The 18029-nt window shown below is 44.5% G+C and overlaps 1 protein-coding gene across 5 annotated transcripts in view; it reads right to left on the bottom strand.

Annotated features, from left to right (window-relative positions):
- The window catches only part of HIBCH (3-hydroxyisobutyryl-CoA hydrolase), an 885760-nt gene that overhangs the window by 508285 nt on the left and 359446 nt on the right, over positions 1 to 18029 (bottom strand). The gene's annotated exons all lie outside the window — the stretch shown is intronic.

Raw genomic sequence — 18029 nt, 5'->3', positions numbered from 1 at the left:
CTGGGCTTTTTCTTTACATAATTACATTTTATGTTTCTGCATCTCAAGAACAATAAAAAAAGTCACCATTCTTGTTTTTTGGCAGGTCAGATAGTAGTTTTCATTACTATAATTTTGGCATTCATGACTTTCTTCTATTCTGCCTTATAGAGGCAGTGTAATAAATAATGCCCACTGGCTGCACACATGACTTGGAAATTACTGTAAATGGGTTCTCCTCTTCTCACACTCACTCATCCCCTCACCTATCACAATAGGCTAACAATGCACTAAGCCAGTTTCACAAACCTGAAACACAGCTCTGGCTGCCACCACTCAATGTTATGTTAGGCCCTGGGTAACACACTAGTGCACATGCCCAGACAGTTTTTCCAAGCAACTGACAGGGACACTATCTACATGCTGCCATAGACAGGGTAACACAACCAGGCTATACATTCCCTCTTCAAGCTTGTAAGTAGGTTTAGAAGAGCAAGGAACAAACTTATTAAATAGATTTAATATAGGAAAAATGACAAAGAAAAAATAATAAACAGACTTAAAAATGGCTAAAATAGTATAACTGAAGGCACTGAATACAGAAATGCCTTACACATTTTGAAACTTGCTGTTGGAGGAGTCGCCAAGGAAATTTGGACAAATCTTCAATACTAGTCATTACTCTAGAGTCTAACCCTGTGTTTTGCTTGGATGAGAGATTTTAATGGGTCCCATTCATACCCTCTGTGCAAGAAGAAGGGGGTGCTGGACACTTCCAAATGGAATAATATGACAGCCTTAAATCTGAGCATACTTTCACAATCCTACACACACCAAATATTACTATAACATATCTAGAATTCAGGTTGATATTACATTATTATGATTTCCCAAGGCTAAAAGTCCTGGCACTGTACAACAGAATCAATTGTGACATCCCAATTACAGATATACCCAGAGATTGCGTTGATGTCAGATTATTATAAATGAAGCATGGAAATATTGTATTTCCACTAATGTTCCTGGTATGGACTAGAGACGTTCAATCTACCGTAGAGGCAATTATGTTTGCTGCATACGTTAGCACCTTTTTACTAGGGTGAAAACACATTGAGAGCATTTGATTTCCCTTACATACTGCCTCACTACTCCCTACTTTAATTATCATAGAAGAGATACTGGCAGGCAGTGTCGGACTGGAGCACCTTGGGCCCACCAGAGAAAATCATTCTTGGGGCCCACTAAGTAGCTACATAGAAAAAAAATACAAGACCACCAATTGTGTGGTAAAACACGCTAATATCAGAGTATAATATAAGGTAGTACACATCTTAATTATGTAGCAGGGGTTGGGGTAGCCCCCTCATAGAATGTAGCCCTCTCATACCATATAATGCAGCCCCCTCAGAGAATATACAGCAGCCCCCCTCATAGAATATAATGTAGCCTCGCTCACAGAATATAATTCAGCCCCCCTCAAAGGGTATAAAGCAGCCCCCCATAGAATATAATGTAGCCCCTTCATAAGGCATAATACAGCACCACTCCTATAGTATGATGTAGCCCCCCAGAAAATAGCCCCGAGAGAATAATGAAGCTCCCCACACAGAATATATTATACAACAACACAAATGGTACATAACAGCATCATATCACTTGACATTTTAACAATTTACATACGGTATTTACTTTTATTTGCTGATAATCGTGGACATTTCAATGGATCAGTCGCTACTAAATAGAACACAAAAGGGGAGTGAGGAAACCACAAATTACAACCACAAGATCCAAAACTAAAACAGAATATATTGCAGCTCCCCCCCCCCCCCACAGAATATAATGTAGCCCCTTAAAAGTATAATGCAGCCCCCCTCATAGGGTATAATGCAGCTCCCCTCATAGGTTATAATGCAGCCCCCTCCACCTCCATCATTGCCCTCATCACCACATCCATCAATGCCTTCTCACCCACCAATCCTATCATTGCCCTTTTCACCACCTCCATCATTGTCACTGCTTTCTCCCCCATCATTGCCCATTCCACCACCTCTATCATTGCCTCCTCCACATCACCATTGTCCTTTCCACCACTACCATCATTTTCCTTTCCACCACCTCCATCATGGCTTTCTCCCCCACCACCAGGGGTGGATTCAAACTTTTAACAACAGGTTCTGTGTTTGTATGTAGGAAAACCACACCCATTTTTAAGCCACACCCATTTACACACACCTTTTCCTCAAACATATACAAGTAGGGGCGCAGTTAAACCATACCTTCCAACTTTTGAAGAAGGGAAAGAAGGATAAAGTTTGCGGAGCACACAGTGGCAAATTTTAGGCCACACCTCTGACCACACCCATTTCACAACTAGTCACACCCATATCCACTGATCACACTGTTTCATAAACAATAATTATAAACAAAAAAATATGGCCACACATGATGCTCCATACTGTATTATGGCCACACATGATGCTCCATACTGTACAATGGCCACGCATGATGCTACATACTGTACAATGGCCACAAGACGCTCCATACTGTATAATGGCCACACATGACACTCCATACTGTATAATGGCCACACATGATGCTCAATACTGTATAATAGCCACACATGATGCTCAATACTGTATAACAGCCACATATGATGCTCAATACTGTATAATGGCCACACACAGCGCTCCATATTGTATAATGGCCACACATGATGCCCCATACTGTATAATGGCCATACATGATGCTCCATACTGTATAATGGCCACACATGATATTATGTTCCACACTGTATAATGACCCACCATGCTGTTCTGTACTGTATAATGGCCCCACATGATGTTCCATACTGTACAATGACCACACATGATGTTCCATACTGTATAATGGCCACACAAGACGCTCCCTACTGTATAATGGCCACACATGACGCTCCATACTGTATAATGGCCACACATGACGCTCCATACTGTATAATGGCCACACATGATGCTCAATACTGTATAATAGCCACACATGATGCTCCATACTATATAATGACCACACATGATGCTACATACTGTATAATGGCCACACATGATGCTACATACTGTATAATGGCCACACATGATGCTGCATACTGTATAATGGCCACACAATACTACATACTGTGATGGCCACACATGATGTTCCATACTGTATAATGGCCACACATGACATGATGTTCAACACTGTATAATGGCCCACCATGATGTTCTATACTGTCTAATGGCCCCACATGATGCTCCATACTGTATAATGGCCCCACATGATGTTCCATACTGTATAATGGCCCCTCATGATGATCCATACTGTATAATGGCCACAAATGATGATCCATACTGTATAATGGCCACACATGATGCTTCATACTGTATAATGGCCACACATGATGCTCCATACTGTATAATGGCCACACATGATACTACATACTGTATGATGGCCGCATATAAAGCTACATACTGTATGATGGCCACACATGATGCTCCATGCTGTGTAATGGCCACACATGATGCTCCATACTGTATAATGGCCACATATGATACTACATACTGCATAATGGACACACATGATACTACATACTGTATAATGGCCACATATGATACATCATACTGTACAATGGCCACACATGATGGTACATACAGTATAATGGCCACAAATACTTACTCCTACACACGCGGCTACGCTCCGTACACCTTGCATACACGGCGCCGCTCCGTATGCCTCATTCACACGGCTCCGCTTCGTGCACCTCAGACACACATGGCTCCTCTCCGTACACCTCATACACACGGCTCTGCTCGTACACCTCAAACACACACACAGCTGCGCTCTGTACACCTCATACACACACGGCTCCGCTCCGTACACCTCATACACACACGGTTCCGCTCCGTACACCTCATACACACACGGGTCCGCTCCGCTCCGTACACCTCGTGCGCACATAGCAGCGGCAGCCAATCAATACATGTGATGTGCGGCTCTCTGCGGCTGGAGGGATGCAGCTCTGCAGTGCAGGACCACGGGGCACTCTCCTCAAATCGGAACTCCCCAGCGGGATACGGGAAGGTTGGGAGGTGTGGTACCGGATTGCGGCTTTGAATCTCCCCGATTCGGTGAACCAGCTGCTTTTGTAACAAGCGGTTCCATCGAACCAGGGAGAACCGGCTGAATCCCACCCCTGCCCACCACCCCCATCATTGCCCATTCCACCACCTACATCATTGCCTCCTCCCCCACAACCATCATTGTTCTTTCCATCACTAGCATCATTGTATTTTCCACCACAACCTTCATTGCTTTCTCCCCAACATTCCAACATCTCCATCACTGCCTCCCCCCACCACCACCAGCATTGTCCTTTAAACCACCTCCATCATTGCCTTCTCCTCCACCACCCCGTCATCTTTTCCATCACCCACATCATTGCCAATCTCAAATACACACAGCACCACACACACACACACACATCACCGCACGCACACAGTTCCACTCACCTCTCCCTACGTTCCCCACAGCATTTTCATCGCCGGCAGCTTTCTCTCTAAAACAGCCACACTGAATGATTACGTCATCCAGCCGTGCCAGACAGGAAACGACGGGCAGCGAGCAGAGATCAGGTTGGCATCGGATCCCTGCAGCTCCGCTTTACTAGCAACGTGCAGGGATCGCTCCCTGCCCGCCGATTGCCCTCAGGGGAGCCCACCCGATGCCAGCTGAGCAGCAGCTGGAGACAGGAGCCTGTCCCCACTATTAAAGTGAAATGAATACTGACTCCTCTCCACACCCATGGGGGTGTGGGGAAGCGAGAATATTCATTTCTCTTTAACAGCAAGGACAGGTTCCCGTTTCCAGCCGCTGCTTTGCTGGCATGGGGTGGGCTCCCCTGACTCAGAGGCCCGATAGCTGTGGGGTGTGCCGCTATTGCGACACACCACTGGCTGGGGGCCCCTGGAGCAGTGGGGGCCCTAGGTAGCTGCTAGCCAGTGTGCCAGGAACTGTCAGTGCCTGGGCCCACTGGAGAGGCAGTGGGCCAGTTCTACCCTGTGACATGGATTGTGTTATACAGTAGATTAGAAAACTAAAGTACAGTAACTGCCTGGAAGGACAATAACAAGCAATTCTCCCCCTATTTAGCTTTTTATGGTATTTACTTTAAAAGATAAATAACATGATAATCTTATAGTCCGGCTAACAGGTCGTTCATTCATGTATAGAAGGGCATATACAGTTGTGGCCAAAAGTATTGACACCCCAGCAATTTTGTCAGATAATACTCAGTTTCTACCTGAAAATGAATGCAATCACAAATTGTTATTATCTTCATTTAAAGGCAAAACATTGATCATTTCACACAAAAATCCAAATATGGGCTAGAGAAAAGTATTGGCACCCTCAGCCTAATACTTGGTTGCACAACCTTTAGCCAAAATAACTGCAAGCAACCGCATCCGGTAACCATCAATGAGTTTCTTACAATGCTCTGCTGGAATTTTAGACCATTCTTCTTTGGCAAACTGTTCCAGGTCCCTGATATTTGAAGGGTGCCTTCTCCAAACTGCCATTTTTAGATCTCTCCACAGGTGTTCTATGGGATTCAGGTCTGGACTCATTGCTGGCCACCTTAGAAGTCTCCAGTGCTTTCTCTCAAACCATTTTCTAGTGTTTTTTTAAGTGTGTTTTGGGTCATTGTCCTGCTGGAAGGCCCATGACCTCTGAGGGAGACCTAGCTTTCTCACACTGGGCACTACATTATGCTGCAAAATTTGTTGGTAGTCTTCAGACTTCATAATGCCATGCACACGGTCAAGCAGTCCAGTGCCAGAGGCAGCAAAGCAAACCCAAAACATCAGGGAACCTCTGCCATATTTGACTGTAGGGACCGTGTTCTTTTCTTTGAATGCCTCTTTTTTTCTCTTGTAAACTCTATGTTGATGCCTTTGCCCAAAAAGCTCTACTTTTGTCTCATCTGACCAGAGAACATTGTTCCAAAACATAGTAACATAGTAACATAGTTAGTAAGGCCGAAAAAAGACATTTGTCCATCCAGTTCAGCCTATATTCCATCATAATAAATCCCCAGATTTACGTCCTTCTACAGAACCTAATTATTGTATGATACAATATTGTTCTGCTCCAGGAAGACATCCAGGCCTCTCTTGAACCCCTCGACTGAGTTCGCCATCACCACCTCCTCAGGCAAGCAATTCCAGATTCTCACTGCCCTAACAGTAAAGAATCCTCTTCTATGTTGGTGGAAAAACCTTCTCTCCTCCAGACGCAAAGAATGCCCCCTTGTGCCCGTCACCTTCCTTGGTATAAACAGATCCTCAGCGAGATATTTGTATTGTCCCCTTATATACTTATACATGGTTATTAGATCGCCCCTCAGTTGTCTTTTTTCTAGACTAAATAATCCTAATTTCGCTAATCTATCTGGGTATTGTAGTTCTCCCATCCCCTTTAGTAATATTGTTGCCCTCCTTTGTACTCTCTCTAGTTCCATTATATCCTTCCTGAGCACCGGTGCCCAAAACTGGACACAGTACTCCATGTGCGGTCTAACTAGGGATTTGTACAGAGGCAGTATAATGCTCTCATCATGTGTATCCAGACCTCTTTTAATGCACCCCATGATCCTGTTTGCCTTGGCAGCTGCTGCCTGGCACTGGCTGCTCCAGGTAAGTTTATCATTAACTAGGATCCCCAAGTCCTTCTCCCTGTCAGATTTACCCAGTGGTTTCCCGTTCAGTGTGTAATGGTGATATTGATTCCTTCTTCCCATGTGTATAACCTTACATTTATCATTGTTAAACCTCATCTGCCACCTTTCAGCCCAAGTTTCCAACTTATCCAGATCCATCTGTAGCAGAATACTATTTTCTCTTGTATTAACTGCTTTACATAGTTTTGTATCATCTGCAAATATCGATATTTTACTGTGTAAACCTTCTACCAGATCATTAATGAATATGTTGAAGAGAACAGGTCCCAATACTGACCCCTGCGGTACCCCACTGGTCACAGCAACCCAGTTAGAGACTATAGCATTTATAACCACCCTCTGCTTTCTATCACTAAGCCAGTTACTAACCCATTTACACACATTTTCCCCCAGACCAAGCATTCTCATTTTGTGTACCAACCTCTTGTGCGGCACGGTATCAAACGCTTTGGAAAAATCGAGATATACCACGTCCAATGACTCACCGTGGTCCAGCCTATAGCTTTCCTCTTCATAAAAACTGATTAGATTGGTTTGACAGGAGCGATTTCTCATAAACCTATGCTGATATGGAGTTAAACAGTTATTCTCATTGAGATAATCCAGAATAACATCCCTCAGAAACCCTTCAAATATTTTACCAACAATAGAGGTTAGACTTACTGGCCTATAATTTCCAGGTTCACTTTTAGAGCCCTTTTTGAATATTGGCACCACATTTGCTATGCGCCAGTCCTGCGGAACAGACCCCGTCGCTATAGAGTCCGTAAAAATAAGAAATAATGGTTTATCTATTACATTACTTAGTTCTCTTAGTACTCGTGGGTGTATGCCATCCGGACCCGGAGATTTATCTATTTTAATCTTATTTAGCCGGTTTCGCACCTCTTCTTGGGTTAGATTGGTGACCCTTAATATAGGGTTTTCATTGTTTCTTGGGATTTCACCTAGCATTTCATTTTCCACCGTGAATACCGTGGAGAAGGTGTTTAATAGGTTAGCTTTTTCCTCGTCATCTACAACCATTCTTTCCTCACTATTTTTTAAGGGGCCTACATTTTCAGTTTTTATTCTTTTACTATTGATATAGTTGAAGAACAGTTTGGGATTAGTTTTACTCTCCTTAGCAATGTGCTTCTCTGTTTCCTTTTTGGCAGCTTTAATTAGTTTTTTAGATAAAGTATTTTTCTCCCTATAGTTTTTTAGAGCTTCAATGGTGCTATCCTGCTTTAGTAGTGCAAATGCTTTCTTTTTACTGTTAATTGCCTGTCTTACTTCTTTGTTTAGCCACATTGGGTTTTTCCTATTTCTAGTCCTTTTATTCCCACAAGGTACAATCCGCTTACACTGCCTATTTAGGATGTTCTTAAACATTTCCCATTTATTATCTGTATTCCTATTTCTGAGGATATTGTCCCAGTCTACCAGATTAAGGGCATCTCTAAGCTGGTCAAACTTTGCCTTACTAAAGTTCAGTGTTTTTGTGACTCCCTGACAAGTCCCCCTAGTGAAAGACAGGTGAAACTGTACAATATTGTGGTCGCTATTTCCTAGATGCCCAACCACCTGCAGATTTGTTATTCTGTCAGGTCTATTAGATAGTATTAGGTCTAAAAGTGCGGCTCCTCTGGTTGGATTCTGCACCAATTGTGAAAGATAATTTTTCTTGGTTATTAGCAGAAGCCTGTTGCATTTATGGGTTTCACAGGTTTCTGTTTCCCAGTTAATATCCGGGTAGTTAAAGTCCCCCATAACCAGGACCTCATTATGGGTTGCAGCTTCATCTATCTGCTTTAGAAGTAGACTTTCCATGGTTTCTGTTATAGGTTTTTTCAGGTAAGTTTTGGCAAACTCCAGCCTGGCTTTTTTATGTCTCGGGGTAAGAAGTGGGGTCTTCCTGGGTCTCCTACCATACAGTCCCTTTTCATTCAGACGCCGACGGCTAGTACAGGTTGACACTGTTGCACCCTCAGACTGCAGGGCAGCTTGAACTTGTTTGGATGTTAGTCGAAGTTCTTTATCCAACATCTGCACAATCTTGTGTTGAAATCTCTTGTCAATTTTTCTTTTACGTTTACATCTAGGGAGGTTAGCCACAGTGCCATGGGCTTTAACCCCTTAGTGACAGAGCCAATTTGGTACTTAATGACCGAGCCAATTTTTACAATTCTGACCACTGTCACTTTATGAGGTTATAACTCTGGAACGCTTCAACGGATCCCGCCGATTCTGAGATTGCTTTTTCGTGACATATTGTACTTCATGTTAGTGGTAACATTTCTTCGATATTACTTGCGATTATTTATGGAAAAAAAACGGAAATATGGCGAAAATTTTGCAATTTTCAAAATTGTATTTTTATGCCATTAAATCAGAGAGATATGTCAGGAAAAATAGTTAATAAATAACATTTCCCACATGTCTACTTTACATCAGCACAATTTTGGAACCAATTTTTTTTTTTGTTAGGGAGTTATAAGGGTTAAAAGTTGACCAGCAATTTCTCATTTTTACAACACCATTTTTTTTAGGGACCACATCATATTTGAAGTCATTTTGAGGGGTCTATATGATAGAAAATAACGAAGTGTGACACCATTCTAAAAACTACACCCCTCAAGGTTCTCAAAACCACATTCAAGAAGTTTATTAACCCTTTATGTGCTTCACATGAACTGAAACAATGTGGAAGGAAAGAATGAACATTTAACTTTTTTTTGCAAACATCTTAATTCAGAACCATTTTTTTTTATTTTCACATGTGTAAAAACCGAAATGTAACCATAAATTTTGTTATGCAATTTCTCCTGAATACGCCAATACCCCATATGTGGGGGTAAACCACTTTTTGGGTACACAGCAGAACTTGGAAGTGAAGGAGCACCGTTTGACTTTTTCAATGCAGAATTGGCTGGAATTGAGATCGGACGCCATGTCACGTTTAGAGAGCCCCTGATGTGCCTAAACAGTGGAAACTCCCCACAAGTGACACCATTTTGGAAACTAGACCCCTTAAGGAACTTATCTAGATGTGTGGTGAGCACTTTGAACCCCCATGTGCTTCACAGAAGTTTATAACGTAGAGCCGTGAAAATAAAAAATTGCTTTTGTTTACACAAAAATGATCTTTTCGCCCACAAATTCTTATTTTCACAAGGGTAACAGGAGAAATTAGACCAGAAAAGTTGTTGTGCGATTTCTCCTGAGCTTGGAAGAGAAGGAGTGCCGTTTTACTTTTTCAATGTAGAATTGTCTGGAATTGAGATCGGACGCCATGTCGCGTTTGGAGAGCCCCTGATGTGCCTAAACAGTAGAAATCCCCCACAAGTGACCCCATTTTGTAAACTAGACCCCCCATGGAACTTATCTAGATGTGTGGTGAGAACTTTGAATGCCCAAGTGCTTCACAGAAGTTTATAATGCAGAGTCATGAAAATAAATATTTTTTTTTCCACAAAAAAGATTTTTAGCCCCCAAGTTTTTATTTTCACAAGGGTAACAAGAGAAATTGGACCCCAAAAGTTGTTGTCCAATTTGTCCTGAGTATGCTGGTACCCCATATGTGGGGGTAAACCACTGTTTGGGCGCACGGCAGAGCTCGGAAGGAAGGAGCGCCGTTTTGGAATGCAGACATTGATAGAATGGTCTGCGGGCGTTATGTTGTGTTTGGAAACCCCCTGATGTACCTAAACAGTGGAAACCCCCCAATTCTAGCTCCAACCCTAACCCCAACACACCCCTAACCCTAATCCCAACCTGATCCATAATCCTAATTACTAACCCTAATGATAATCACAACCCTAACCCCAAAACAACCCTAATGTCAACCCTAACCATAACCCTAATCAAAACCCTAAATCCAACACACCCCTAATCCTAATCTCAACCCTAACCTCAAACCTAACCCAAATCCCAATACACCCCTAATCACAACCCTAACCTTAACCCTAATCCCAAACCTAACCCTAATCTCAAGCGTGACCCTAATGCCAACCCTAACCCTAATACCAACCCTAATCCAAACCCTAACCCTAATCCCAACTCTAACCCTAACTTTAGCCCCAACCCTAACTTTAGCTCCAACCCTAACCCTTAGGCTACTTTCACACTTGCGTCGTTTGGCATCCGTCACAATCCGTCGTTTTGGACAAGAAACGGATCCTGCAAATGTGCCCGCAGGATGCGTTTTTTGCCCATAGACTTGTATTGCCGACGGATCGTGACGGATGGCCACACGTTGTGTCCGTCGTTCACTGGATCAGTTGTGTTTTGGCGGACCGTCAGCACAAAAAAACGTTCAATGTAACTTTTTTTGTACATCGCATCCGCCATTTCTGACCCCTCATCCCCAGGACATAGATTGGGTAGCGGATGCGTTGAAAAACTACATCCGCTGCCCACGTTGTGCACAATTTTCACAACGTGCGTCGGTATGTCGGGCCGACGCATTGCGACGGCCCCGTACCGACGTAAGTGTGAAAGAAGCCTAACCCTAAATTTAGCGCCAACCTTAACCCTAAATTTAGCCCCAACGCTAACCCTAAATTTAGCCCCAACCCTAACCCTAAATTTAGCCCTAACCCTAGCACTAACCCTAGCCCTAACCCTAATTTTAGCCCCAACTGCTGTTCTCCTGCCGGCCGGCAGATGGAGACAGATGGCGGGCGCACTGCGCATGCGCCCGCCATCTTCTTTTCCCCAGAAGACACATCAGAGGACAGAGAATTACACTTTGCTTTTTTTTTTTTTTGCGGTCGCCAGTAAACAGTTAATTACCGGCGATCGCAAAACAGGGGTCGGTAAAACCGACCCCGATCATGTTCTTTGGGGTCTCGGCTACCTCCGGCAGCCGAGACCCCAAAGATTCTCCCGGGGCCGGCCAGCGCACTGCGCCCGCCATTTTGAAGATGGCGGCGCCCATCGGGAGCCACGAGGAGCACCGGGGGAGATATGTAAGTATCGGTGGGCGATCGGGGACCCCTTTTCTCTGTCCTCTGATGTGCGATCACATCGGAGGACAGAAAAATTAAAAGAAATCGCGGGTTGTTTTTTTGCGATCGCCGGTAAACGGTTAATTACCGGCGATCGCAAATGCGGGGTCGGTAAAAAAAAAACCCAAATCATGTTCTCTGGGGTCTCGGCTACCCCCGGCAACCGAGACCCCGGAGAAAATCCGACTCTGGGGGGCGCTATTTACTTTTTCCACAGCGCCGTTAATTAACGGCGCTGTGGTTTAAGTACCCTTAGCGGCCGCCGTTAAAAGGCGTATCGGCGGTCGCTAAGGGGTTAAACTTCTTGATGACACTGTGGACGGTAGACACAGGAACATTCAGGTCTTTGGAGATGGACTTGTAGCCTAGAGATTGCTCATGCTTCCTCACAATTTGGTTTCTCAAGTCCTCAGACAGTTCTTTGGTCTTCTTTCTTTTCTCCATGCTCAATGTGGTACACACAAGGACACAGGACAGAGGTTGAGTCAACTTTAATCTATGTCAACTGGCTGCAAGTGTGATTTAGTTATTGCCAACACCTGTTAGGTGCCACAGGTAAGTTACAGGTGCTGTTAATTACACAAATTAGAGAAGCATCACATGATTTTTCGAACATTGCCAATACTTTTGTCCACCCCCTTTTTTATGTTTGGTGTGGAATTATATCAAATTTGGCTTTAAGACAATTCTTTTTGTGTTTTTTCATTTAAGACAAATTAAATGAAGGTAATACCAAATAATTTGTGATTCCAATCATTTTCAGGAAGAAACTGAGTATTATCTGACAGAATTGCCGGGGTGTCAACACTTTTGGCCACAACTGTAGCAGTACTCCAGTTGTAAAAAAGAAATATTAAATCACCTCCACAACGATGGTAGATCGGCTCACTCAGCTGCTTAAAGGGAACCTGTCAGCCCCCCAGGCATTTTTAACTAAAAGAGCCACCTTGTGCTGCACTAATGCTGCATTCTGTCATAGTCGCTCTTTCAGTTCGGGTCCCTGCAAACGTTGCAATAATCGCTTTTATAATTTGTCCCTGATACCTTGAAACAGACCTGCAGGCATGTCTTTTTCCCCCGGACAGAAACGCCTCCCAGCCGTCACTCAGGGCCTCTGCATGCCGGGCGCTGCTTTCTCTTCCTTCATTAGCGTCCCGTTTGCCTGCGCTGTAAGTTTTTTTTTCGGGCATGCACAGTTGCATTGCCCTTCGAACTTACAGCGCAGGCGCCAGGGATGCTAATGAAGGAAGATGAGGTGCCGCCCGACGCGCAGAGGCCCTGAGTGATGGCTGGGAGGCGTTTCTGTCCGGGGGAAAATACATGCCCCCAGGTCTATTTCAAGGTATCAGGGACAAGTTATAAAAGCGATTATTGCAGCGTTTGCAGGGACCCGAACTAAAAGAGCCACCTTGACAGAATGCAGCATTGGTGCTGCACAAGGTGGCTCTTTTAGTTAAAACCGCCTGGGGGGGGGGGGGGGGTGACAAATTCCATTTAATGAGGTAGTCAAAGAAATGTTTTTTGTTTAAGTTTTCAGCTGGTTTATTAAAATGTGTATCATCAAGCAGATCAACAGAAAAAATAGCCATATATTTCAGACTTGTTGGCATAGACAAACAGTACCCTTTACAGTACAAATACCGCATAACTGCAGGGATCAGATAAGGCTATGTTCACATTAGCGTTTTTGGGTGCAGCGTCGTCGACGCATGCCAACGCATGCGTCATGCATCCCTATCTTTAACCCCTTCATGACCCAGCCTATTTTGACCTTAAAGACCTTGCCGTTTTTTGCAATTCTGACCAGTGTCCCATTATGAGGTAATAACTCAGGAACGCTTCAACGGATCCTAGCGGTTCTGAGATTGTTTTTTCGTGACATATTGGGCTTCATGTTAGTGGTAAATTTAGGTCAATAAATTCTGCGTTTATTTGTGATAAAAATGGAAATTTGGCGAAAATTTCGCAATTTTCACATTTTTAATTTTTATTCTGTTAAACCAGAGAGTTATGTGACACAAAATAGTTAATAAATAACATTTCCCACATGTATACTTTACATCAGCACAATTTTGGAAACAAAATTTTTTTTTGCTAGGAAGTTATAAGGGTTAAAATTTGACCAGCGATTTCTCATTTTTACAACGAAATTTACAAAACCATTTTTTTTAGGGACCACCTCACATTTGAAGTTAGTTTGAGGGGTCTATATGGCTGAAAATACCCAAAAGTGACACCATTCTAAAAAATGCACCCCTCAAGGTGCTCAAAACCACATTCAAGAAGTTTATTAACCCTTCAGGTGCTTCACAGCAGCAGAAGCAACATGGAAGGAAAAAATGAACATTTAACTTTTTAGTCACAAAAATGATCTTTTAGCAACAATTTTTTTATTTTCCCAATGGTAAAAGGAGAAACTGAACCACGAAAGTTGTTGTCCAATTTGTCCTGAGTACGCTGATACCTCATATGTGGGAGTAAACCACTGTTTGGGCGCACGGCAGGGCTTGGAAGGGAAGGAGCGCCATTTGACTTTTTGAATGAAAAATTGGCTGCACTCTTTAGCGGGCACCATGTCGTGTTTGGAGAGCCCCTGTGTGCCTAAAAATTGGAGCTCCCCCACAAGTGACCCCATTTTGGAAACTAGATGCCACAAGGAACTTATCGAGATGCTTAGTGAGCACTTTAAACCCTCAGGTGCTTCACAAATTGATCCGTAAAAATGAAAAAGTACATTTTTTTCACAAAAAAATTCTTTTAGCCTCAATTTTTTCATTTTCACATGGGCAACAGGATAAAATGGATGGTAAAACTTGTTGGGCAATTTCTCCCGAGTACGCCGATACCTCACATGTGGGGGTAAACCACTGTTTGGGCACATGGTAAGGCTCGGAAGGGAAGGGGCGCCATTTGACTTTTTGAATGGAAAATTAGCTCCAATTGTTAGCGGACACCATGTCGCGTTTGGAGAGCCCATGTGTGCCTAAACATTGCAGATCCCCCACAAATGACCCCATTTTGGAAACTAGACCCCCAAAGAAACTTGCTTCACAGAAGTTTATAACGCAGAACCATGAAAAAAAAAAAAAAAAAATTCTCAAAAATGATTTTTTAGCCCACAATTTTTTATTTTCCCAAGGGTTATAGGAGAAATTGGACCCCAAAAGTTGTTTTCCAGTTTCTCCTGAGTACGCTGATACCCCATGTGTGGGGGTAAACCATTGTTTGGGCACATGTCGGGGCTCAGAAGGGAAGTAGTGACTTTTGAAATGCAGACTTTGATGGAATGGTCTGCGGGTGTTATGTTGCGTTTTCAGAGCCCCTGGTGTGCCTAAACAGTAGAAACCCCCCACAAGTGACCCCATTTTGGAAACTAGACCCCTTAAGGAACTTATCTAGATATGTAGTGAGCACTTTGAACCCCCAAGTGCTTCACAGACGTTTACAACGCAGAGCCGTGAAAATAAAAAATCATTTTTCTTTCCTCAAAAATGATGTTTTAGCAAGCATTTTTTTATTTTCTCAAGGGTAACAGGAGAAATTGGACCCCAGTAATTGTTGCGCAGTTTGTCCTGACTATGCTGGTACCCCATATGTGGGGGTAAACCACTGTTTGGGCACACGTCGGGGCTCGGAAGGGAGGGAGCACCATTTGACTTTTTGAATAAAAGATTGGCTGGAATCAATGGTGGCGCCATGTTGCCTTTGGAGACCCCCTGATGTGCCTAAACAGTGGAAACCCCTCAATTCTAACGCCAACACACCCCTAACCCTTACCCGAACTGTAGCCGTAACCCTAACCACAACCCTAACCCCAACACACCCCTAACCACAACCCTAATTCCAACCCAACCCTAAGGCTATGTGCCCACGTTGCGGATTCGTGTGAGATTTTTCCGCACCATTTTTTGAAAAATCCGCGGGTAAAAGGCACTACATTTTACCTGCGGATTTACAGTGTTTTTTGTGCGAATTTCACCTGCGGATTCCTATTGAGGAACAGGTGTAAAACGCTGCGGAATCCGCACAAAGAATTGACATGCTGCGGAAAATACAACGCAGTGTTTCCGCGCGGTATTTTCCGCACCATTGGCACAGCGGATTTGGTTTTCCATATGTTTACATGGTACTGTAAACCTGATGGAACACTGCTGCGAATCCTGTTGTGAACAGGTGATTCAGAACCACAATGGACCTAGTGGTTAAGAGCACACAAAGTGACCTGATAGTTACTAACATAGGACGAGCTCTGAGACGTGGGAACTCTGCTGACCGCAATCCCTAATCCTATCATACCACACTAGAGGTAGACGTGGATTGCGCCTAACGCTTCCTATGCAACTCGGCACAGCCTGAGAAACTAACTAGCCCTGAAGATAGAAAAATAAGCCTACCTTGCCTCAGAGAAATTCCCCAAAGGAAAAGGCAGCCCCCCACATATAATGACTGTGAGTTAAGATGAAAATACAAACACAGAGATTAAATAGATTTTAGCAAAGTGAGGCCCGACTTACTGAATAGACCGAGGATAGGAAAGATAGCTTTGCGGTCAGCACAAAAACCTACAAACAACCACGCAGAGGGGCAAAAAGACCCTCCGCACCGACTAACGGTACGGAGGTGCTCCCTCTGCGTCTCAGAGCTTCCAGCAAGCAAGAAAAACCAATATAGCAAGCTGGACAGAAAATATAGCAAACAAAAGTAACACAAGCAAAACTTAGCTTATGCAGGGCAGACAGGCCACAAGAACGATCCAGGAGAAAGCCCGACCAATACTGGAACATTGACTGGAGGCCAGGAACAAAGAACTAGGTGGAGTTAAATAGAGCAGCACCTAACGATTTAACCTCGTCACCTGGGGAAGGAAACTCAGAAACCGCAGCCCCACTCACATCCACCAGAGGAAGCTCATAGACAGAACCAGCCGAAGTACCACTCATGACCACAGGAGGGAGCTTGACCACAGAATTCACAAAAGAATCCGCAGCCAAATCTGCACCGTGTGCACATAGCCTAATTCTAAAGGTATGTGCACACGCTGCGGAAAACGCTGCGGATCCGCAGCAGTTTCCCATGAGTTTTCAGTTCAATGTAAACCTATGGGAAACAAAAATTGCTGTACACATGCTGTGGAAAAACTGCACGGAAACGCAGCGGTTTACATTCCGCAGCATGTCACTTCTTTCTGCGGATTCCACAGCGGTTTTACAACTGCTCCAATAGAAAATCGCAGTTGTAAAACCGCAGTGAAATGCGCAGAAAAACCGCAGTAAATCCGCGATAAATCCACAGCGGTTTAGCACTGCGGATTTATCAAATCCGCTGCGGAAAACTCTGCAGAGGGCCAGAATACGTGTGCACATACCGTACCCTAACCCTAACCCTAGTTCTAACTCCAACCTCAGTGGAAAAAAAAAATCTTTATTTTATTATTGTCCCTACCTATGGGGGACAAAGGGGGGGGGGGGGGGGTGTGTCATTTACTGTTTTCTTTTTATTTTGATCACTGTGATAGGTTTTGTCACAGTGATCTAAATTCACATTGGAACGAATCTGCCGGCCGGCAGATTCGGCGGGCGCACTGCGCATGCGCCCGCCATTTTGGAACATGGCGGTGCCCAGGAAAGAAGACGTAACGGAACCAGGGAGGCTAGGTAAGTATAAGGGGGGGAGATCAGGGCACGGGAGGGCGTTGGAGCACGGGGAAGGGGGGGGGGGTTGGATCGGAGTATAAGGGGGGGAGATCAGGGCACGGGAGGGCGTTGGAGCACGGGGGGGGTTGGATCGGTGTGCGGGCGGGTGGATCGGTGTGTGGGCGGGTGGATCGGTGTGCGGGGGTGTGGATCGGTGTGCAGGGGGGGTGGATTGGAGCATGGGGGGTGAGATTGGAGCACGGGGGGAGGGGACAGGAGGACGGGGGAGCGGAGCACAGGACAGAGGGGAGCGAACCACAGATCGGGGGGCTGGGGGGGCGATCGGTGGGGTGGGGGCACAACAGTGTTTCCAGCCATGGCCGATGATACTGCAGCATCGGCCATGGCTGGATTGTAATATTTCACCAGTTTTTTAGGTGAAATATTACAAATTGCTCTGATTGGCTGTTGAAAGTTAAACTGCCAATCAGAGCGATCGTAGCCACGGGGGATGAAGCCACCCCCCTGGGCTAAACTACCACTCCTCCTGTCCCTGCAGGCCGGGTGAAATTGGAGTTAACCCTTTCACCTAGCCTGCAGGAGCCCAATCCGGCCATGACGCATATGTTGCGTCACAGGTTGGATTGGCACGGGTTTTCATGACGCATACGGTGCGTCAAT

The sequence above is a fragment of the Ranitomeya imitator genome, chromosome 7 (genome assembly GCF_032444005.1).
Source record: "Ranitomeya imitator isolate aRanImi1 chromosome 7, aRanImi1.pri, whole genome shotgun sequence".
Lineage (NCBI taxonomy): Eukaryota > Metazoa > Chordata > Amphibia > Anura > Dendrobatidae > Ranitomeya > Ranitomeya imitator.
The sequence above is the reverse complement of the archived record's forward strand: the minus strand, read 5'-3'. Positions and strand labels throughout refer to the sequence as shown.